The 25,466-nt window shown below is 28.4% G+C and overlaps 1 protein-coding gene across 4 annotated transcripts in view; it reads left to right on the top strand.

Annotated features, from left to right (window-relative positions):
• Positions 1–25,466, top strand: part of LOC141526242 (uncharacterized) — a 56,564-nt gene that overhangs the window by 21,511 nt on the left and 9,587 nt on the right. The window contains exon 1 of one of the 4 annotated variants that reach the window (XM_074241126.1): positions 10,083–10,282. The exons of the other annotated variants lie outside the window; for them this stretch is intronic. The gene's annotated coding sequence lies outside the window, so the exon portion shown is untranslated. Of the gene's footprint in view, positions 1–10,082; positions 10,283–25,466 lie in introns of those variants that run through there. 4 annotated transcript variants of the gene reach the window in all.

Raw genomic sequence — 25,466 nt, forward strand, 5'->3', positions numbered from 1 at the left:
AGGGTTATTTTATATCTGATTGTGGAAATATTTGAATAAATTAATCTTTACGCTTTGCTGAACAAAAATAAAAGTTAGCTCATATTGGAAATGAGAATATGATCAAATTTTTTCTTCAATAATAATAATTATTATTATTATTATTAGTATTATGATCATCATTATTATTTAGCTTGAAAAAAAAACTAATTGTCTATTTTACCTCTTAAGTAAACGGTTTGTCAGTTAAATAAATCAACTTAAGGTGTTCTCGCTAAAATCAAGTTTACTTATTGAGTTTAGTTCTCTCTTTCCGTAATATACTACAGCTTAGTCTTGAATCAATTACGTATTTATCCTTGGATTTCTGCAAGACTATTTTCAAACAACGCAACAGTTTAATTGAATCCTCAAAGTTAAAGTATTTTTGTTCTATATACAATTAATTCGTACTGTAAATTATTTTAATCCTCCAGTTCGTTATGAAATTTAAAAAATTAGTTTTATAAAATTTTCTAGTATCGTAATTCAACCCCATAACTTTTGATGAAAAATATAAAATGAGGGCTAATTTAACCTCCGTTCTCTTATCAACCATTTTCTTCGAATCCTCCAAAGGTTATCTTTTAATTAAAATAAACAAGAAACTTTTATTAAAAAAGAAGCTCACCTATAACCTATAATATTTATTTTTAATGAAAGCAATTAAATGCTGTTTACATTAAGAATTTTAGAATAATATTTCGCGCAAAACGAGGTCAAACAATAGATTAGTTAATGATAAAAAGTAAAAAAAAAAAAAAAAAAAAAAAAACTGTTGACACACTGGCAAATTTCAGAAATCACATTTAAAGTGTGTGCGATTTACTTATCGTGCCCGCTTGACAGCCAAACATACGAGAGCGTGACTATCAGAAGAAAGAAACTTCCGATAAATAAAAATCCGGCAAGTAAACAAAAATAATGTCGTAGAAATTATAATATAATTACTGAAACTAAAATTAAAATATATATATTTAATATTTACAGTATATCAAAAATACACCCTCCACTCATTAAGATGTATTATAGAATTACGGGCTCCATCAACAAACTTGTACGTGTTTGTATGGCATCCATAAAGTAGATTCGCTACCATATGGTGTGTACATGTGTGTAGGTGTGTATCTTTGATAAAAGCTCACGAGCATACTCCCCACACTCTTGCTTAAAGTTTTGGTGTTTGCCTTAAGCGTCAGTATGTATACATGACCCGAAAATGATAATTAACATACATTAACATTAATTGTACATTTATCAAGTTATTTAATTCTATTAAGTAGGAGGACCGAGGACGTGTGACAGTAAATATTATTATTGTTTACAAAGAACGTAATCTTGTATCGGAAAAATTGATAACACTCGATTATATTTTTTATAAAAGTTATCATCTTGTAATTTTAAATATGATACTCCACATTCAAGAATATGTTTACAAAAACTTGAAATTATTGTAATTCAAAAAATTAATTTTTTAATTAGTTTTAAAGTTTTTTGTTATTGATATTTTTAATCAATAAAAAGAATACTTTTGAATTTTGTCAAAACTTCTAAAAAATTTTGAGTATCAAAAAAAATATTAAAATAAAAAAATAGTACTTGAGCTTTATGACATGAAAATTGTTATCAGTGATGTATGTTAGACATTTAAATGCAAATTTATTACTTCGATACTTTCTGCAAAGGATGAAAATTTATTAAATAACGTAAATTTAATAAGCCTTACAAAATAGTCTTATAAAAAATACAATCTCGGATATTTTCGTTGGTGAATATATTTTTCCAAGTCTCTGTACATGCGAGTGAGGAGTCGGTGTAGGTGTAGTAGACTGTACGTGCCTGATAGAGTATAATAAAAAAATATAAAAGTTGAATAGCAAGACGAGAGTAGTTGAGTATTTTGTATGTGTGAAAGCTGTGAGTACATGAAAGCTGCGGGGGATGACGAGAAAACGTCAGATCCAGGAAGGATCAGGATGAGGGTGAGGACGAGGGCTGCTGATAGGACATTCTGCTGTAAAAGGACCTGGGGATCTAGTAGGGGGTGTGTAAAAGGTTATATAAGACCAAAGTCAAACTCTTGCGCACTTTAGTTAAGTAAAGATTCCAAGTTAGAAGTAAAGCTACGTTTTGCAAGGGTAAGGGTAAATTTTATGCATGCATGTAGGTATTTGTTCTCCGGTTGTCTCGTCATGCGCTAAGTTGCGTTCCGTGCCTTGATTTTTGTACCCCAAACATTTTCCTCCGTACTGTCTTTTATTAGTCTTTTGTATATTTTTCGCTCTTTCACCCTTTACTCTCGACTCAGCTACACAGTATGTGTGCTTTGCTTGTTCCTGCTATCGATCAACGGGAAGTGACGTCAAAATGATGGATAACTTTTAACTTTGCTTTATACTAAAACAATTTTTAAATATTTCATTTTTTAGTACGCTGGTTTGAATTTTATAACTTTAATGCTACGTAACAAACCCATAAATTTTTTATTTGCTAGTCCATAAAAATTGTGTGTATTATGTAAATAAAAAGTTACGTATTCAAAATTTTGTGAAAATTAAAGAAAAATAATTTTTTTTTTTTGGTTTTCAAAAATAAAGTGTAAAGTCAATTATTTGTAAATTTGGAATATATTTTACTTCAAAATAATGATAAAATTAAAATCCTCAGCCAAAAAAAAAATAATTCTCATTCAATGTACATTGATTAAAACTCACAACCTCTTTTTTATTTTGAGTGCTCGCTTAATTATTAAAGTGCGTAAACTAATTCAATATTTTTTCCGTCGCTGGAAGCGAATTACGCCCGCTTGTATTAAAATTTTACAACTTTAACACATACCTGCAGTTAATTAAATCAGTGCGTACATCAAAATACAAGCGTCATATTTTTAAAGAATTTAATTAAAACATGACATAGCAAAATTCAATTTTCCATGATACATCTCGTAGTTTCTACATTGCAAATGACACTTAATAGAATAATTTTTGTAAATTCGTCGACTAACTGTCTGAGTTTTTAAACGCTTAAAACAATAATTGATTATGCAATAGTAGGATTTTGGTTTTCGGTTTGCCACAAAGCTATTTGCTGTAAGTGGCCATGTAACATCAATAGTAGCTTGTATACACCCAAGAGTGTGAGTGTGGGTAGACTGCAACACATTAGCGCATTATATCCGCATTAGACTAATGCAATTTCATGCGCTACGACCGAGATGACCACTTCGCGGCCGCCTATGTAAGCAACTACCCGAGCGTCTAATTATCATCTCAATGCTTGAGTCGAGTATATACATGCACTGAGTGTACTACATATTGGTATTACAATATATACATATATAATATATATTATATATGATCATCACATCACAAACGAGCGTATCTATTGGACCATCGTGACCTCTAATAGTGCGTCATTTGTACATTCTATGTACTTCTCCGCTCTGCACTCTGGATATTCAATCCGCCAATTCCAATATTCATAATAATCATTCCGATGCGAGGATGTTTTTTCTGCAAACATAACAGTAAATATTTATGTTATTATTCGATAAACGAAGTCCTGTTTAATTGAAAAATCAAACATAAATATTAAATTTTATTACCGTAGATTAATTATCTTTTCAGTTAATAAATTTGTAAAACAATAAATACTTGAGAAGTTTACATTTTTAATTACTTTTGAACAATTCTAAATATTTACTTTTAGTGACCATCTACCTGTTTCATGTATAGTATTATTTTTATTTTTTGGAGTAGTTTAATGTATTTTTCTTGTGATGTAATTTTTTAGTAAATTTATTTTTGATTACGGACAATTCACACTAGGATGAAAAAATTTTGTTTGAATATGAAATGTAACGATATAGAATCGTAATTTTAAATTGGTTCATTTTTTAATCACTTTTTCCAAAAATTAAAAAAAAAGTAATAAAAATTAGGATTTCAATCAAAAAATATTTTCAATAAAAACGGTACATTTATTCGAGTGCACGATCGATGAAATATATTAGGAATAAAATTTAAAGTGGCGGAAAAATTCAATCCAGATAATAATCCTTATAAATTTCACTTCCAATCTTAAAAATCTAAGATAAAATTTATCAAGAGCAATTCCGGTACAATTCGTATCGGCGATCAATAGATTAATGAATAATGACCTTTTTTTAAATTTTCTTATTCGGATTTCTATATAAGTTTGAAGGAAAAAACAAAAAATACATTAAAACTTCAATTTTTATTTTTCCTAAATATCAAATTTGAATCCTATCACTAGAAATAAAAACAGTATGGATCGAAAAAAATATTAGCTTAAAAATAAAAATGTACATGAATAGTCAAAGCCATAATGTCATTTAACTATTTTTGGTGTTTAGATTCTGCGAACCCATCAACGATACCGTACCATAAATATGTATAAGCGCCTGTGGGTAGATTCGTCAGCGGAAAACGCATCGAAACAGAATACAAGCAGGATGTGGGTGACGATTTTGGGTAGTCATGTCATGCATTCACGTGCCTTTGCCTTTATTCAAATCCGTAATCGAGAGGTTTAATTATTTTCCCTCAAATGATTCCATTTAAACACCAAATCGAATCAAAAGTACATGAATAGATAATCAAAATCTTAAGCTCGAAAGCAACTTCCGATTCCACATAAACATTAATATCAATCAAAAATTTATTTATAATTTATAATTATTTTTTAATCATCTACCATTAATCCATGGAAACGACATTAAATATTCTTCGGCACAGCTAATAATAACTATACATGACAGACGTGCTCGATAAAACGTGAGCTGTATATTAAGTCGATAATTTCCCGTTGATATTTTTTTTGCTATTTCCTCTTACCCGTTAAAACTTTTTTCCCCGTATAATCTTTCTTTCTCTCTCTCTCTTTATATTTTTTTGTCTTTTCATTCCGTTTTTTTTATTTCATTCTATTTTACATTATATATGTATACTCGATCAAGTCAAGTCAGTCGATATATAAAGTTTTTATTTTAGTTTTATTATTGCAAAACCATTGCCTGCCCGAAACACAAACGGTTCCACTGTAAATAGAAGTGACCGGGTTTATAAAATTATGACAATACCCAGTCGCTTTAATGACAGGGCAATAATTGCAATTCGTTCGCTTTGAAGTAAACCGAATGAAAAGCTCGTAAAAAACTACGACTAAAAAAAAAATAATGATTCTTATTTATAAAAAACCCGATCGTACTCGCCAAATTGTATTTTTGTTTTTCTGTGCTGATTAAACAAAATAATTAACTGTATCTGTCACAACATTTATAAAGAAATTTCATATTTATTTGTATGACTATAACTATCCCCAATTATGTGCTGTCCGTCTCGGTTTCGTCAAAATTAATTTGCCTGGAAATCAAATAAAATAATTTTGCGCAAATTATTTTTTTACTCTGACTTGTTTTTTCATTAAAACTGAAACAAAATATTATCACTATCCGATCTATCATATTTCAGTCGTTATCATTATTTTTAGAATTATTATTAAATTTTATACAAATAAATAGAATAAAAAAAAAAATATCCAGATAGGAGCGCATAAAAAAGGAGCATGAGCCAGAAAGGAGCGCATGTTTTCAGTTACACTGGCGCCAATAACTAGTTACGCAATTTTATCAACCCGGGGCAATTGCACGAGGGGTATATAGAAAAAAAAAACGTTCTCGACAGATTATTATGATGATGGATATCGAGACGGATGAATGTGCCGAGTATCAATAAAAAGAAAGAAACATACAACATAACATATATCATTCTAATTCCATATATATAAGAAAAATATACATATATTTGTGTTGATATGTGATTTTAGTGCTATTATGATTATTCTTATTTTTACATATTAAATATTACATATATTATTATGCTGGAGAATAGCGTCATTACATTAATTATATAAAGGTAGTCTTTATTTTGCATGAAGGCTATAATAATTTTCTTATGTAATTGAATTGTCATTATCGCAAAAAAAGTTTACGATAGTTTCGAGATTAAGGTTTTTATCATCGATATTTTTTAATCAAAATGAAATAGAAAATTTTGAATCTTAGAACCACGCTGATTCTACTTTAATAAAATTATTCCTTATTTTGGGAAATTTATTATATTTTACATTTTGTCTAAAAAATTTGAAGAGATTCAAAAACAGGAAAATTGATATTGATATTTTGAAATTTATAAAAATTGAATAAAAAATCAATTTTGTATAAAAACTCCGTTGATTTGCATCAATTTCGGGTGTTATGTGAGTGTGGAAAAAAGTTTAGCCTAAAGCAGGATCGTAGCGCTAAAATATTCATATTGAAAAAGTGGTAAAAAAGAAGAAAAAGCCTAGAAAATTTTTTTCACAATCATTCCCTCATATACCTCACCGCTCCTTCATAGAGAGTTTTATCTTGCAATTCAATTCCTAAAATTCAAGGAAAAGATGGTTTGAGATTATCCGATCATGTTTTCACCGGTTTCATACTTTTTTGGATTGTATCTTTTTTTCCGTCCGTTGGTTTATTTTTAAAAATTTACTGTCACTGTCAGGGTTGATTCCTCAAAAAATCTTGACATCTTGGTAAAATCGTAGTCAATTTTTTATTATTACTTCTAATGCAACAACCCTTGCAGACAGAAAAATTCACTGATATTTAGAGAACTCGAATAAGTAAACCCGATATTTTTTTAAAATTGTTCAATACGGAGCACTATAAAAAGGTCTAATCAAAATCCTAGTCACCGGTGTCTTGTCAAGTGCTTGTCGCCATTTTGAACTAGCGCGGCGTTCATCATTGAAGTCGGTAAATTCAAAAATATTATTGTAGAAAAAGTATTTTCTTGTTTGTAAAAAAAAAAAAAAAAAAGTGTAATTAAAGAGCGGGTTAATTAGGAATATAATTTTTCTTAATTAAATAACAAAAAAGACAATTTTATTTTGTTACAGACAGAAGAATAAATTAAAAATGAATTAACTTTTCGCTTGATGTTACACAATCAAGATTATAAAGATCAAAAACAAACAAACTGGTGAAACCTCAAGTACAATAATAACAACAACAAAGCTCTCAGATGTTAAGCAAAGCAAGTGAGCACAGCACGCAAAAGGTTGGAAAATAATTTCCTCCTTATAGCTGGCGCCGGATTTGTATGGTGAGTGAAATATTTTATCTATTTTTCATTTTTTTATTTTTTCGTTGTTCACTTAACTACACTTGCGTCATAGTCGTTGTTTATTTCTACAGCTCTTCTTCGATTTAACAAACCAAATAATAATAATAATATTAATGATAATGATAAAAAACAAACATGTTATTTTATTAAAAACTTATTATTATTAAATAAATCTTATAACGACAGTACACTTGAGTAAATAAACTAACGATATCGTCTATTAACTGACAAGTTTATGCATCTCATTACGTCAATATATCGATGATTCGTTTAACGATGCCTCAAACAATGGACATTGATGTTATAACTAGGAATAGGGATAGTATGAAAACAGTGAACACCGACAATGTTCGGAGCACATCACATCCATCTCTGTGCGCATGTCGATGTAAATCGAATAAATAATGTATGTATGTATACACAGAAATGCCCATATATATACGTAGGAGAATTGCATCGATATGTTAGTGGTTTAGTTGTCTCGACTCGTCCTTGTCACATAGTGCAGTCTGCATTTATTCCTCTCTTCAAGTTTCTCATCTTTTCTCTTTTTTCCCCTCGCTTCTATTTCTCCTTTTATATATATTTTCACTCAACGATCCCTTACATCACATTACATTACCTCACTTTACTTACCGGTGGCTTTACTTGTGGCTCCGTAGTATAACAAGCTTTGCGTTTATTGACCGGGATAGGGAATATAGGAATGACAGTTAACGTTCTACTCGCCATCGCTATCCTCAGGATATTTATGTATATAGATATAGATATAACGTTATGTGTTGTTCTTTGTAAACTTAGACTTATATTATTGACCTTATGTACTTTATATGATATATGCTTTGAGTAAAGTATTATCAGACATATTTTTACTGTTTCGTATCGTCAAGTTATCTTCTTTACAATAGTTTGTTTATTTCAATTCAAATCATCCAAGTTATTTATTCATTCAAGAAAATTAATAATAATAATAATTCATATCGATAAAATTTTATTATTATTAAATTTTTTTTTGTAATTTGTGAAATTATTAAGACTAGAAATTTTTTTTTAAATTGAGAATTAAATTTTTTTACTCAAAAAAAAATTTATTATTATCATTCATGACATTAATATCTTAACTTTGAGTAAAATTACATATAATCTCAAAATACAAATCGAACAGTACAAAATGTTTATTATTCGAAAACTTTACCATAATTTTTTTTCCACCGTAAATTTCAGACATTATTATCCTCATAAATTATCCGAAATTCGATTTTCGATTTGTTTACAAACTTTAAAATTCGCAATAAAACACAACAAAAAACTCTTAACAGGAAAAAAAAAAATGAACTCCCAGTGGGTGCGTACTGCAAGCTCTCAATAAAACGATAATTTTAGTTTAACCAGTCAGAGCTCTCATAAAGTTTAGCGAGCGTCCTGGAATTTTAGTATCCTTATTTCAGTTTCTCGGTTGAAAAATTTTATTTAGCTTTTATTCTCGCGTTAAACTTCTTGCAAGCTTTAGTCTGAAAATTTTCCGAGCTTATTTAATATTTATATGAGTTATGAGTATCAAGACTGTGGAGTAAAGATCATTACTATGTGCCCTTCGTGTTTGTAACTTTCATCACGTACTATTTCTTGCCAAGTTCTGCGTTTTTCTATCCCCTCATTAGGAGTTTACAGCCATATACTTGTTTATCCTTATCGTCTGTCTTGACGAATTTTCTTACATGTATATACATATCACATATTATGTTTTGAGGCAATTTAATGCTTGGATATCATCATAATCATCATCATCATTCATGATCATGATACTTGGGTGAAGTTCAGTCAGGTAGTTTAGGGCTGTCTTAGCAAATAATCCAAGACTTTTAGTTAAACGCCAGATAGAACGCCAACTATTTAGTTTTAGTTTTAGCTTCTCCATTACTTGGTAAACTGCAACAAGTTAACTTTATAAGTTAACTTTTCATCAATGTCTAACTACTTTATCACATTATATACTTTCATACAATGACTGTTTTACATGGATCACTTCTTAAGTTATTCATGTTTTCTTTTCATCCAATTCTGACCTTATATTAACAAGACCATGATCACAATTATACATGTTTTCATAGAAAAAAAAATCAAAACACGTAATTATTCAACATGTTTACAAATTACAAGAAAAAACTTGACACTAATTTAATTTCATCTAAATTTTACTTAACTTTAATAGAATTAATGGGGTGTTATATTTTTAGGGTCTATAATGAGTCTAGTTTAAATTTTATCGAGAGAAAATTTTCTTTTTATAAATTAAACTCAATTACAAAGACTCGATTTTCGATTTATACTCTCATAAATTTTAGGAAAAAACGTTTAGTAAATAATAGAATCTAAAAATATCAATTTTACGTAGCTTTTAAAATGAAAGAAATTTATTGATAAATTCAAGGAAAATAATCTTGAGCTTCGGTAGCGATTAGTTTACCACTTAAAGCACACTCTATCTTATTAGTCCAATTATAATTTAGTAGACTTTCAGAAACAATCTTAGTAATAATAAAAGACTGCGGATTAATAATACACAAATATTATCTTGACAAATGTATAATTAATGCCTCAAGTTTCCGTGGATAAATCGATTTTCTGAGCACATAAATTTTCCTTAAACTTTACACTCGACACGCATCCTTGCACAGACAATTCAGTATTAAAAATGAGTCTTATAATGTAAGGATAATTAGAAATAATTAATGAATTATTAACTAATGTCCGCATACAATAGTCCCTCTGATAATGAATTTAATAACCGAAATTAATATTAATATTGAATTTTCCCTTCCTGTTTTATCTTTTCGTGATTGGACACTGTAACTGTCATCCTGGCTGACATAAAACCAAAAATAGAGGGAGGGGACACAATAAAAGAATCTTTGAACATTAGTCCTGCAGTTTCTGCGTGACCATCGTGCTAGTAACGTCAGAGTGACTTAACTCTCACGCTCTAGTTTGAAGTTAAAGTTATTAGTGACGTGTTAAGTTACATTTTATTTATTTGTGTTAATTTATTCTAATGACTATGGATATTAGACGTAAGTATTTTCGAATAGCGAACAAAATAATTATTTCCAAATTTTTACTTTGAGTTTCAATTCCGTCAAAAATATAAAAGATACGGAAAAATTAACAATGAACTTTTTTATTGTAAATTAAATTTTCTCCAAAAAAGCATTCTTATGATTTTTTCGTATTTTTAATACTTCAGCCACAATTTTAATTTTAAAGTTTTACAATTTTTTTTTTCTAAATAAAATTCTTGAAACTAGACGTTAATCGATCGTATGACACTCGAGATTATCTATGTAAGGTGATCTTGAGCACAAAACAACTTTAAGATACGTACCATACTTGAAATAAAGGTCTACTTTATTCCTCAGCTTTAAATTATTTTTTCTTCTTGCATTATAATTTATTCTTCTTGTGATATTATTATTAAATAAAATAAATAAAAATGAATCTCTAGTTTCTGGGTCACCCCTTGAATTTATCAGCTTTTTAGTATAGATAGATTTAAATTTAAGTGAGTAAATGAGTACACAAATGTCCAGTATTTATCATATCGAGATTACACACGATTGCCGTTAACAGATAACAGTAATTTCCTATTTCGTTCACTTAATTAAGCTTTATCTGCACTGGGTACTGCTATTTAAATTTAATAACAGCCGTCAATTTTCCTGACTTTTTTTTTTTTTTTTTTTTTAGTTAATATACCTCCTCCATTTCTTAGTGCTAAAGTCGATTTAATTTTTTGCTCCCTTTATATGTCACTCACCAGGATTTCCAGTAATTATGCAACAACTGAGCTAGAGCTCGGTGTACTCCACTGGCTTTTGACTTCCACACACACCTGTACGCCAAAGTTTAATTACTAATGCTTCGACAATTACCGTCGTGAATTTCTCTCAAACGTTTTTAGTTATCAAAGCATTTTCTTTGCCGAATAAACGTTCTCGTTAATAACCAAATAATAATAAATAAATCCAATTTAAGATATTGCTTTACTTTTCATCCATTTAACTAGATACTCACTCTGTGTCTTTGAGGGATTATACGGTCTTAAGATATTTAGAAAATCAATTTTTTCAATTTTATGATAGTAATGTATACTTAGTATTACATTTAAGTATACACACAGAAAATTTAATATAAATCGAATAGAAATTTTCAAAATCTAAAGGACAAACAATTTTAAAAGCATTTTTTTCCCGTCGATTAATGGAATTTTTTTTTTTTAATTCTTGAATTAAAAGAATTATTGAAAAAATTAGCTGAGCTACCCATTCCTTCATCGGCTATCTTAATTACTTACTCGTGTAGTATACAATGTATTGTAATTATATTTAACTAATCTATTAGAATTCATTCTTATCAGTGATCACTTTAGTTAATATTATCACAATCATTTTCGCGGATAAACTTGATATTTTCTTGCCGTAAGAAATTTGTCTTAATTTGTTTTTTCAAGTCAGATTCAGTATTTACTTAAGAAGTAATCGATACTGTGGTTATATGTATACACTCGGCATCTAAACGAGAAAATGGGAAAAAGCTCTGAGATAAAACCTTTTCTCTTTTCTCGTACACAAACTTGGTGACTGCTCCTCCCGGCGATGATAAATCCGAGTTTTCCGTAGCATTCGGGTCCCAAGATGAAGTGACAAACGCGTTATCCTTCTCTACTTTCCTTTCTTACTCTCACTTTTTTTACGTAGATATTTTTTACACATCTCGGTACATTCAGGCTCGCCTTTAAGCTCAAATAAATCCTCATTTAGCTCCATCCTGCCCGCGAACTATTTTTCTAAGAAAAACTACTGCAACTTAACTCATTTTATTTATGAAAAAAAAAAAAAAAAAAAAAAAAAAAGAAATAATAAATTCACAAAGGTGAATCTGAGATATATGAATAAAAGATTAAAAGAAAGTTAAATAAAAAAATGCTTGTAGGGACATTAAAGCTAAGAAGGATTATAAAGTGCTTTTACCCGCTCCGAAACGACTACTTCCTGCCGTGATAAAAAACCATTTTATGTATTTATATTTATCATTTTTGTATTTATATTTATTTATATTTTTATTCGTTTTTAGCACGAATATTCATATTCTGCGTGCAGTTAATTAGATTGTTTAATAATCGAGAGTATTATTGATTTATTTTTCATTAAAATTTATGGAATAGGTTAATCCTCATCCGTTTATTTTATAAAATATAAATTATGACGTGAATTAAAGTAGTTGTTCTACCAAATGCATTGTCTTAGAATTTTTTTTTTTTTTTTAAATTTACACTAATTATTTTTTATATCATTTTTTTATAAAATGAAATTTTTGAACAACACAGTTTCGTTGATACTGAATTTTCCAATTTGACTTTATGAATCTTATGATTTTTTTTATTTATTTATTTTTTTTCAAAGAAGTTTATTTTCGGTCTAATTATTACATCAAGTTACAAAAAATAGAATTAACTCTCAAGAAATATTTTAAATATCCATATTAGTGAAAATAAATTAAGAAATTTAACAAAGTGGATTTTTTTTTACTCTTATGCAAAAGCTAAGTTAATAAATTGCGTGTCAAAACAACCTTAAACTCTTTTAAACACTGCAGGCTTAAATACTTACACTAAAAGAAAAGAATCTCCAACATTCTTCAATAAACAAAATTGAATTTATTTAAATAGCAACTGAATGAATACAAAACCTTTTTATAAAAAACTCACAAGTGTCGCGTGTTGACGCGTGCCTGCACGCAGTTTAATAATGTTTAATATTCACTCGACTGTAAGCATTTGGATGTCTCCTTACTGACTGCAAATAGTGTTATTAATGTTTTATAGTTTATTGTTTACGTCCGACGATGGATAATTATTGTCTCTTTATCGGCTTAGAATTATCGAGACATGATTCATTTTATTTAAATGATCTTCAATATTTAATTACAATAAAATATTGCGTTAATTTATTTCTTATTTTTTGATAACACAAGACATCATTATCATTTTAAGAAAATAACTAAAAATTACAAATGTTTAATTTCACGGAAAATGAAAAAAAGAGTAGACAGAAAACTACTTCTCACGTCACATCCGGTACTATTCTTGATGCACTTTGTAATTTTTTTTTTTTTTTTTTTCTAACCATTCCTTAAAATCCAATCAATTTTCACTAGTCTGACAAAGAACATTCACTACTACTTCTTTCTCGGTATTTTAGCTGGTGCTTCTGTACACGCTTAACCAGCTACGCTGTGCTGAGAAAATTGATTGAGTTGAAAAATAAATTTCGTGACTTGCTCGTAGCAGTTGGAGGTTATTTAAGAAAAATACCTCGGGTGGATTTAAAAGTAAATTCCGGTGCAGCGAGACAGAGTCTATACTTGCCATTAGTCTTGATTGCTACAAAAAGTTTTTTAAAAAAATAATAATAATATATAGTGATCGTGATAAACTCAGACTATGTATAGATATATATTTTACGTATTACAGTACAGTATAAAATGAAAGAGATTGAATTTATGATCTTGGATTTACACTCCTTTTTTTTTTTGAACCACGAAGCAACAAAGTGTGAAAAGGGTTCGGCACAGAATTGGAAGTATGAGTCGGAGATAAATGATCTAAAGTAAAATATTCGAGGTATGAAATTGCGGAGCTGAGGAAAATGTATCATAGATAAATTTTCAAGTCTCATGAGATCAAGTTTGAATCTCAGCCCTATATTTTCAGCTCTGTTGCGAGAATTCACTACGCGGAAAAATGTCGAAAAAAATTCTATATTAGTATTACGGTAATACAAAGTGAGTATCACCGTAATATAATAACCACATACAATAATAAAATAGATAACAAGAAAAAGAATAATAAATAATATTAATCATTTCTCGAAAGTTGTCACCTTTACGATTGTCAAATACATTTAAATAAAGGTTTTTAATCATCACGATGTCACGATAACAATTGTTAACATTATCACGTAAAAAATAGGGTTTCGTTTTCGTTTATCGAAAAATAATTACTGCTTATCACTTTTAAATTCTTTAATGGTATTACAAAACCTTTGCCGAGTATTACGTTACATTATTACACTGTTACATTTTTTGTTATGAAAATGATCCGTCAAAACTTTAAATAAATATTTAAAGTAACTTTATTCAAGTTTTCATAATTCACCTCACGACTGTTTATGAATAAATCTCACTTTACTTAATACTTTACTAATTATCAATATTTATTTTGTTGATTGTTACAACATTAAATCTAAAAGATTTTCAACATTATTAAGCCTTTTCAATTTCGAAATAAGTTATTAAAATTGAAATAAAAAAATTAGTGTCTAATAATAATGAGAAGTCAAAATTTTTTATGTCTTTTAAAGTACACTAATGCTAGTTAACTTTATACTAATCAACAACAATGATAATCATAACTGATAATCGTGTTGTGAGGATAAAAATATATATATTTCGGGTAAATGTTTTATTGGTAAATAAATGTCAGATAAAACTGATTAGTATGTAGCGTATACTGTCTGTACTCGTTGTTTATACTTGATGGGTGTATGGATTAAACTAGGGTGTAAGGTGTAATAAAAAAAAAATTTCCTGCTGAGGCTTGAAGTATTATATTCATCCTTTTATTTGTATATTTTATTACTAAAAAAAAAATCAAACTAAATAGTTATTTCCGTTAAATTCAGCCTTAAAATTCGATTTTTTTTTTCGGTATAATTGATAAAACAAAACCTTACTAAATTTTATCGTAATGAAATAATCGATTAAAATTTATTGACAGAATAATACACTTCTAATAATGAAAAAAAAAAAAAAAATTAATTTTAATCCAACTAATTCCGACCACTAATTGAATTTAGCAATTTAAAGTCTTAAATTTTAATATAAATTGAAAGATAGACTCGCAATCTCAAAGCCTTCTACTGCAGGCACATTTCCATAGCGCTGCAAATAAATAATTCATCTTTAAAATGAAATTCTACGTTACCAAATAATAAATCAACAATGTACATACGATTATTTTTTTTCTCAGCACATATTTTTTACGTCTGATTACAAATTCGATACAATAACATAACATAGAACAACAGAACAGTGCAACAGATTGCCCGTAAATTTACCCTGAGAAAACGTATGTAAGCTCATGTATACTTAATCATTTTGTAACTGCTCTGTTTTCTTATTCTCCGCATAGCATTTACCATTATACTACATCCATCGAGTTGATAAAAAAACATATCTCTTGTATTTACTCATACAATGAGATATATCTTTTATTTCGTCTATCTATTTTTACTAGTACATAGATAATGATAACTTATTCTCTTATCTCCCTCATAACTCAGTATCCATCATAAATAACTCATTAAAATCTGAAAGTCATCAAGTTAAGTTAAAAAATTTTCATTTTTTCCGTGACAATGATAAAATTAAATTGACACTTTTCACGTAACATGACAAGATGAATAGAAAAGTTTATGAAAAGGAAGAGCTTGTCACTGTAGAAAAAAACCATCGTAGCTTAACTATATAGCTCTTTATCATTGTTATTATTATTATACAGGTTGCAATTTTGTAACAATTTCTCATATAATTAATTATAATTCCCCGTCAATATTGAAAACAACATTTTATTACGCTAACTCCATCCGTGCGTGCTGATAGTGATGTGATAAAATAAACAAAAATAACTAAATTACTTTATTAAATGATTAAAAAATAAAAAACAAGAAACTTTAATAATAAGCTCGAACATAAATTTGTGTTAATTATACGCAGAGAAAATGAGGTAAATAAATCGATTTGGATATTACCGTCACTAATATGTATAACATGTAATAATACATATCATGACCGTACTATTAATAATAATATTAACATTAATATTAATATGGGAAAATTTTAATGTGACGTCAAAAAGTTCTGTAATGTGTGTGAGTATACGTAATAATAATAATAAACATATAATACAAACGGGTAAGGTGTGTCATGGCGCCGTGGGGCGTTCGATATCATTAATGCTAGACTAATCTAACTTTAGGTCGTAAACAATATTACCAAGACAGTTGGGGTGTGTACTATTAGTGGTACTATTGTATTCAGTGCAGAGAACGACGTGAGTTTTGATGCTATGCGTGGTTTTCAACTGGTACAGCTTATTTGTGTTGTTTCAAACACTTTGGATGGACTGTACTTAAGGAGTGAGAACCAGAAGGTATATTGTGTCTTGGGCACGTAGTATTGGTATTAGGTCGTGGGATTAGATATCTGTGTATTAATTACGAGTTTCGTATGCATACTGTGGAATATGTTAGCAATAACTTGCATCCTGTTGCATAGCGAGTTTTCAAAATTCATCGACTCACTTTATTATGTGATGACCAGTCTATACGTTATTTTGCTTAGAGAAGGATTTTATTATTTAAACGGAAAATTTGGTATTTTTTATTTTTAAAATTATTCGTTGAAAATAAATTATTAAAATAGTTAGCGAAAAATCTATTAATTAAAAATTTTACCATTTTTACTGATTAAAAATTTTGATAACTATTAATTACTCGTATACTTTAGATATTTTAAAAAAGAAATTATTATCAGTAAGTGGCTTATCACTAATTCAGTTTTAAATAGTAGAGAGAAAAAAATTATTCTTTATTGAAGTAAAACGACAAAATTTTGTTACTAAAAGGATATTTTAATAGAAAATGACAAGATTTATGATGGTCTAGTATGACATTGATGAAAAAATGTAATATTGAGTTTTGGTGTCAGTTGGCCGGGTGGTAAACGAAAAATAAGCCGGAAACTTAAATGTTCATGGGCCTAGTTTAGGGTTTCATAAAAGATTTTCGGGATTTCGCTAGTTGTTTCAATAAAAAAATTTCAAATGAAAAGCCGAGATTATGAAAACAGTATGAATGTTTTCTAAATGAAATGACACATATGTACTCCCACATAAATATAAATGTAACGCTTCCGTCGACAAACAAATACACTCTGAGATTATATCCGATAATTCTGCCAGCTTTTATATTTTTTTAGTCTCTACCTTAGACTTTTTAATTTTTCGTTCTTTATTAATATTACAGTTTCCTTTGATTTAAACCTACTCACTTTTCTCTCTTGTTTTTTAATTTCTGTAATAAATTAAAAATTAAACAGAACTAGACCTTTGCTCGACAATTTTATTAACGAGAATAGAGACCAAAATAAACATCGAATTGAAAAAATATCACATTTCTTATTTTAATATAATTTAAAAGTTTGTGCAAATAAATAATTTAATTATTTATTAGAGCACTATTTAAGTACCAAGAGTTGATAGAAAAAATAATAGTAATAAAACTAAAATGGTTAGATTATTAAATAATTAATTAATTAATTATAACGTTGTTATAAATAATTAATTTTCAATTATTTCCCCCAGCGACAGTTCATTATAATTTATTTACCAAGTTGAATTTTCCGAGGAATTGGTTCTAACATATATTATTATGATATCACTAATTACATACGCTTGTCATCGTCTATTAACCACTACGCTGTACATACTCAAAATATAATCTCGTAATTATTATACAGGCAATGGTAATTTTATAAACGGGTCTACTGGATGCATGATACGCTAATATTTTTGTAAATAAATATTTAATAACGCTTGTTTAATTACACTCAACAAATTTCTGGTTTTATTAACTTCTTTATCTTTAATTTCTTTGTCTCAGGCCTGGGACATGTGAGAGAAATTGATTAAATCTAACTCAAAAGCTTTCATTTAAAATTTCAATATCCAAATTTTGATATAAATTCGAACAATCGCTTTTAATTGCATAGAGTAAAATTTTTCAACAAACAAAAATTTTAAGACTTTAATTATTATATTGATGTTTTATAATTTTATTAAATTAAAAAAAAATTTTTTTTCAATTCTGATAAATTAAAAAATCTTAATGTTCGTTTATAAATAAATTAATAATGTAAAAATTCGTCTACTTAAAAATCTCTACTATATATATGTCTCCGCAAAAGCGGAGGCTTGTAAAAAAAAGAGTATTTAATAAAAGAAATAAAAAGAATAGGAAAAAAATTTAATGAGATTTCGTATCCATTAGAGTTAAAGAAAGTTTCAGATCTTTTCATAGTTTTAAATCTTAACATCGTGAATCACTTGTAATTATTTAAGACTCGCTTTATTTATTCAAAGATAAAATAATCAAAGTTACTCTGAATAGAGTAAAAACTAAAAAAGTTTTCCCTCGGTTTTTCATTTTATTGGACCCAAGAAGAATAAATACTTTAGTACTGTTTGAAGTGATAAAATGGTGTATATAAAGACTACTATACATCTATATAATTTAATATAATATAATATAATATAAAGTTGTAGGACGCTGGCTGCTGTTTGATAACGCGTGTATTATAAATGAAATGCTACGATTTGCTCTGTTGAGGATAAAGGACAGAGACAGAAAGACGGAAAAGTTTAATGAGAAACGTTTGGTCAAGCGATAAGAAAGTAACAAATTGTATAGTTCGCGACTTCTAGATCCTGTGTCACTATTTTCATCAGAGTCCCAAATGAATTTCTTTTTAATTTTAATCTCGGAATTAAATTTCAGTTTTTTTTTTGTTTTTTTTTTTTTTTTTATGACCCAGAAGGTTCTAAAGGTTTTTACTAAAATTTGGCCATTTGACACAACGACGCTTCGAGGTTTCAGATATTTATTGCTTAGAATACATAAATATTTTATTGGTTTCTTTATTCGCTATAAATTTTTATTTCTTAAGAATAAAAGCATCCATTTTTTACCAATAAAAAGTTATCGGTAATGGATTTACTGATTTCAAGATTAGGCAAAAAAAACTCTTAAAACTTCTTTGGTTATGAAGTTTGCAGAGAAAAAAAATTAACTTCATTTAAGAAAAACTTTCTTAAATCAAGAGAAGTCGATTTTATTGCTTTAAAAATTTTTGTGTCTTATGGTTTATAAATTCTTGCTTAAAAAATGTATCCAGGAGTTGTAATTTGAAGTGTAAATATTTTTAAACGCGACTTTAATTTTGAAGAAAAATATTTACTTGAACCCAGTTATTTTTTTTTTGTGTTAATTTTTTTTCAATATTTGAGTCTAGTTATAATAATAATATTAAAAATAAAGAGTATCAAAATAACTTGATATCATAAACGATAGATCAAAAATAAAAGTGACATGATTACACAACAGGAGGAAAAATATATAAAGATAAAGAAGCACTTGAGAGTTTGCTTGTGAAACCCGATCCTTGAAAGCCCAACTACGACATAATATTCCCAGCACTTGAGCTTGAGGCACTTTGGGAACTTGATCCTTTTCTTCCCTCTTTACTTAAGTCGTTGTTTCCTTGCGCTCGACTCGCCATTTTGGATCTTCCTTGAGCTTAACCCAACCCCACATTCGCTCCCTAATTGTTACTTTTTATAAATATTTCTTTTGTGACGGATGACGAATATGAAAATTTTAAAGAAAGAATCTAAATTGTCTACTGTAATTTATAAATCGTGTAGTATTTAGTAAAGAATAGCCGTGATTAGTCTCCTTGTGACGATTACTCTCAAAAGAATTTTCAAAAACTTCTATTTTCATTTCCCGTTTCGTTTCTATTGCTACTTGGTAGGATACCATTCGGTGGTTCGAGCTATTCTCCCTGAGCTACCAACTAGAGTGTTCTGTAAACAGCGAAACCGAACAATTCGTTTACTGTTGAGTGGAGCCGGTAGTGTTACTGATGGAAGTTCGATCACATTTTTATCAACAGTACAACTTTAGAGTTACATTTTGTTGGTGAAAAAATAAAAAAGTTCTTTTCAAAAGCTTCGAGAACTATTCAGCTTCTCATTCCTCAGCTCTCGGTTCCTTATTTTGCTATAAAGTATCAATTAAAATTTGTAAAATACTCAGCTAGTAATTTTTTTATTTTAATTTAAAAATAGCCCACATACAATTTTTTTTACTGCGAATAGAAAAAGTTTTATAATAGCTTTTAAGTTATTATTATTATTATTGAATTATTAAACTATGGAAGGTTTTATTTTGGTATAAAATCAAAATTTTTAAATAATTTTGTGAGTCCAAATTTCGACACAAATATTAAAAATACACCCTGATATTTTTTACTAATATCGATAACGACAATTCTTTTTTTAATTAGTCTCTACTGCAGCTGTCATTTTTTATATAATTCATTATGATACATTCGTTGATGCATTAAAAAGAAGTCTATTGTTAAAAAATCTATAAATCATTATAAAAGCAGCCTTCAACACAGTTCACGTTAAAGATGCTCATTAACAATGATACTAAATAATAATAATAATAACAATTGAAGCTTCCAGAGCTTTTAGTAGCTTCAATATGAAATCCAAAAACAATAAAAATGACAAGAAAATTTCAATCAGCAAAAAAGAAATTTCATCCTTCCTTTTTTTTGTTAATATCACGGCGCTGTACTAATTAAACTGCAAAGATTACAATTTGCATGAGTGCTCAACTTGTTAAAGATCTTAACAGGTTAAACTGGAACTCGTGCTTTAAAATGAGATGAACTCACTTTCATTCTATACCTTATACTCACACTCAAGTTCACTCTCATTTCCAGTGTGTCACCTTTTTTCCACCTATTTTTAATTCTCTTTTATTTTTTAATTCTTATCTTTTCATTTGGTCGGGAAACTTTCCGCAATTAACTCTGCAGTCCACTATCTAATCTCCACCAAATTTTCGGCTCAAATTCATATTATCATTTAATTTTCCCTTGTTCTCACTGGAGAATTTTTTTCCTTTCATTTTCTCTCTAACTAACCAAAAAAATTAGATATATAATACATAATATAATAATAAAATTGAATGGCTTGGAGCTAATTTTTCTGGGTCATAGAACCTGAATCTGCTTGTCTCAGCACTAGAACCATCCCGAAGCAGAAGCAAAGTGCTAAACCCATCGTCTATCTACCCAACTAACGTTGGATTCCCATCGGAACCTTCTAAACCTAACCACACATTCTCCTTCATGCCTATGTGTGGATGTGTAAAATGTGTTGTGATGTTTATGGGTAAATGTATGGGTACTGGTGGTATGTAGGAAACGTCAACAGACACAGGTTAAAAGAGAGAAAAAATAAAAAGTACAAGAAGGGCAGAACGAGGAGAGACCACCTAACCGAGCCGAGTAGAATCGATAATTCGATTCGAGAAAAATTCTCTACTTGCATCTCAACCCTGATATCTATAGTATTTTTTTTTAATTCTTTTTCTTTTAATGGTAACTGTTATGACTTTCATTTCAATTTGTTTTTTGATTCAAAAAAATTTTATTTAATTGATATCATTAAAAATATTGAAGTAGTGAATCATTCACTAGAGTCGTTCTATTTAATTTTGGTTATTGTACGTTATAAAATAGAAAAATCAAAAAAAAAAAAAAACAAAATTGTTTGACAAATCAGAATTTTTGGGAATAAATCAAATTTATAAATAAATGTAAAAAATTTTTAATTTGAACTTTTCATGATTTAGTTTTATACAAAATTTAATTTTTAAAAAATATAACAATTTGAAAAGATACATTTTTTTTTTTAAATCAATCAGATATTGTTATAATAATTTTACTATTGATTGTAAAACTTATGAAAATAAAAATTTCAATAATTACAACATCATTTGAAAATTACACCCGAGGATATATTCTAGAGAATAATTAATGTCAAAGTTTTGAAGTAGAGAAAGTAAATTAAATAAAAAGCGAATCTAAAAGTACTTGAAATTATTTTTAGTGGGTGTAAATGAAAGGGTGTAGATGAAACAGTCTGAAATACATATGTGAGTGTAGGTATTAGTCGTTGATATGGTGTGTACTGCTGCTAAACGGAAGGCTTCTGCTCTTAAAGTTAAAGAACGTGGGCGTTGTCTGACGATAGTCTCGCGAGTTTAAATAAACGGGAGAACAAGAAAGAACAAAAGAAACAGAGATAAGAAAATAAGAAGAGCCAACCCATTCAGATTGACCGGTTTAAATTGCGGAAATGCTCAGTTGTACTGGGGCGTAAAAGCCGGATCTGGGCTTTTCGCTCCTTCCTTTGTTTAAAAGCATTACCGCTCGGGAGCAATGTCTTAAATAATAAAAAAAAAAAATTTTAATAATTATTGTTTTTTAGTGTATATCAAAGATAATTATTTTTGGTGGCAATGTATCAAGTGTTAATTGAAAGCCCATTTTGTCGGATAACAGTAATTGTAGTTACGAGTTTGGGGTTTAAATTAACAATGTACAATGCACATTTATGTATGTTATTTAAATATAGATAAATAGTGTACCGATTGCGCTAGAATACCGTGAGCCAAACTCTCGATTTACGTGGTAATTTTGTGGCCGTCTGTCCACAAATGAAATGCGACATTACGCGTTTGGGAATGTGCTCAAGTCATTAATTAACAATTCTATGATCCTAATGGCAATTTCGTTATTTGTTGTTTAGGAATTCGAATAACGATTAATGAAAATTCATCTCTGCATACATAAAAATATCAATTATATTGGAATATTTACAGTTAATTAATATCAAATTTTATGAAAAACTGTGAGCTAAATTGAATTTACTACTATTTCTTCTCCAGCAGAATTTAATATTGAATTAAAAAAGAAACTATAAATCGAGGAATATTTTATTTATTATTTGACGAAATAAAAGAACATAAAACAAATAAAAGTATTTTATTAAAACCGTAATGAAGTGTAATTTGTTAGATGAAGGTATTAGCGACCCCAGCAGCTTTGTAGTTGGTAACACTGCGAAATACAATATAAGGAAGAAAGCAACTGTCAGACAATACCAACCTGCCAGAAGGCATTGCCCTTACTCACCTTAATTTTAAACCCAAAGAGAAGAGTCTGAGTCGAGTCGGCGGATCGTTACGGTCAAACTTTGCAATCATGAACTATGTGCTACATACATAGTATTCTATACTATCTACAGTATACCGGGTCTAATTAGAAAGTGGTCTATACTTCAATGGACTCTACATTAGCGCAGAATATCAATCGAATACTGGACCCAATAATTACCAAATAATTATAGTTTTAAAATTAAAAATACCGAAATATTTTTACCAAATGATTATTATTTAATAAATTTTTAATTATAATTAATTGCTACTTTTCATAAAAAAAAAAAATCTAAAAATAAATTTTCTAAAAATACGACGGTATATTTTTACAATTACACTAAAAAATGAGTAATATAATTTAAGACTTGACAAACAGATCCAGATATCTTATGATGCATTTTTCGGTAAACAAACACTAGTACAGGAATCTCCCGATATATTTATGAACGGATTAGACGGAAACATTAGTTTTCTAAAATAACTATTGATCAAACAATGAGCGATTGTAAAAGCAAACTTATCTAATATAAACCTCGCTAGATGCATTTATTAAATTTATTGTACGTCCAAATATAGCCGCATAAAAACAAATAAAACTAGTATAAATAAAATATAAATATAAATTAGGCAATAAAAATAATTACAGTCTGTCGGTCGAGATTTTTATCTCGACTCCTTGGTCTATTCTTCAAAGTTTGACTTGTGATAAAAATACACTTATCTTCCTTAAAAAAATATGTATACATAAATGTAAAGTATATAATAAGTAGGTGGTAAAAAAATTAAACATGTGATATCATATGTTATGTAGTAAGTATGTATGTAGTAAGTATACTGGGTGAGATATAAAAAAAAAGATATTAAAAGTTTGTAGTAGAGTTTGTTTGATGATATTGTCGTAGTGTTGTCATATGATCATCTAGCAACAAGTTTGTAGAGCAGAGAGAGTTGCGATACGGTATACGATGAGTAATATGTAGGATCATCATATATGTTATATTATATGGACTATAGATGAGAATATACTACTTACAACCAACAATGAAAACGATCAAGCAAAGACCAGTATAACTAAAAGTTCCCGGTTACTCCAATACAACGTTATAACGCAATTGTAGAACGTTTAATTCGATAAATTAATCTTTGGCCCGCTCGGTTCAGCTCAACATTTATTTATATAGATATACAGATACACAGATGTACATATGAGTATAAAGATAATGTATATTTTATTTTGTTAAGGTTTATAAGGGCAAAGAGCACGATTTTATCCGCGACAGGAAATCTTTTCAATCTGTCCTCATATGTCTTGTTAACGAGTGTTTTTTACCAGACTGTCTTAACTTTGGCTTTATTTTAACCTTCCAAGATCTCATTTGATAAAATTAATCGTACTAGTTTTTTTTTCTTTTTTTTTTATTTCTAGTCGCGGTCTCCTTTTTTCGCGACTTAATACTTTTTTACGACTCACTGACGTCAGCGAATCGAGTATTTACTTTTCTGATTATTAGGGTAGTACTCGGTTTTTTAGATTAAGCATTTTTTATGCGAATAGTTGTTAGTCACTAATTTTCAAAGTTTTAAAGTGAGTAGACGATTGAACTTTTTTATTTCAAAGACAACATGGAGAATAAATCGAATAATTTTTTAAAATTTCACAAAAAAAAAAAATATAAAAATTTCAAATATTTTTATTTTTAGTTTTTTATAGAAAAGACAACTATGATAAATAATAATGGATTTATATTTATTAATCAAATATTACATTTGAATAAAGTTTTGAAAAATCAATTTACAATTTTAAGAGACTCGATTTTTTAAAAAAAATATTGCTTCAGTTATTTTTTATTCAGCAAACAAACGTAATTTTGAGTTCAATAAGACAGAAATAAAAAGCGTCACGGCAAATTAATTAAAAGACTGTGATCACGTAGAGTCTATTAGAAGTTGCCAACTCGAGGACGAATCAATCAGAAGAACAAGGCCGTGAGTTTTTCATTAAACTTATATGTAATAAATATATTTATTTATTATATTTTCTCTTTTAGAGAGACATCAATTTAATTTGACCTCCGTAAAGTATATCACTCCGGTATTTTTTAGTTTTGGTTCTATCTCCGTTCTATTCCAATCGTAATCGTATTACATCACATATAAGGTCTACAACGAACTCGCCGGGAAATATATGAAAGCTTGAAATATTTCTATTTTTATTCGGCAGTTTGTAAAAAATTAGGCTGAAGCATTTATCCGCCACAAACCCGGATTATCATCAATAAAA

Source organism: Cotesia typhae, unplaced genomic scaffold, assembly GCF_013202065.1.
Source record: "Cotesia typhae breed Kobodo isofemale line unplaced genomic scaffold, CoteBio_Ctyphae contig_33, whole genome shotgun sequence".
In the NCBI taxonomy this organism is placed as follows: domain Eukaryota; kingdom Metazoa; phylum Arthropoda; class Insecta; order Hymenoptera; family Braconidae; genus Cotesia; species Cotesia typhae.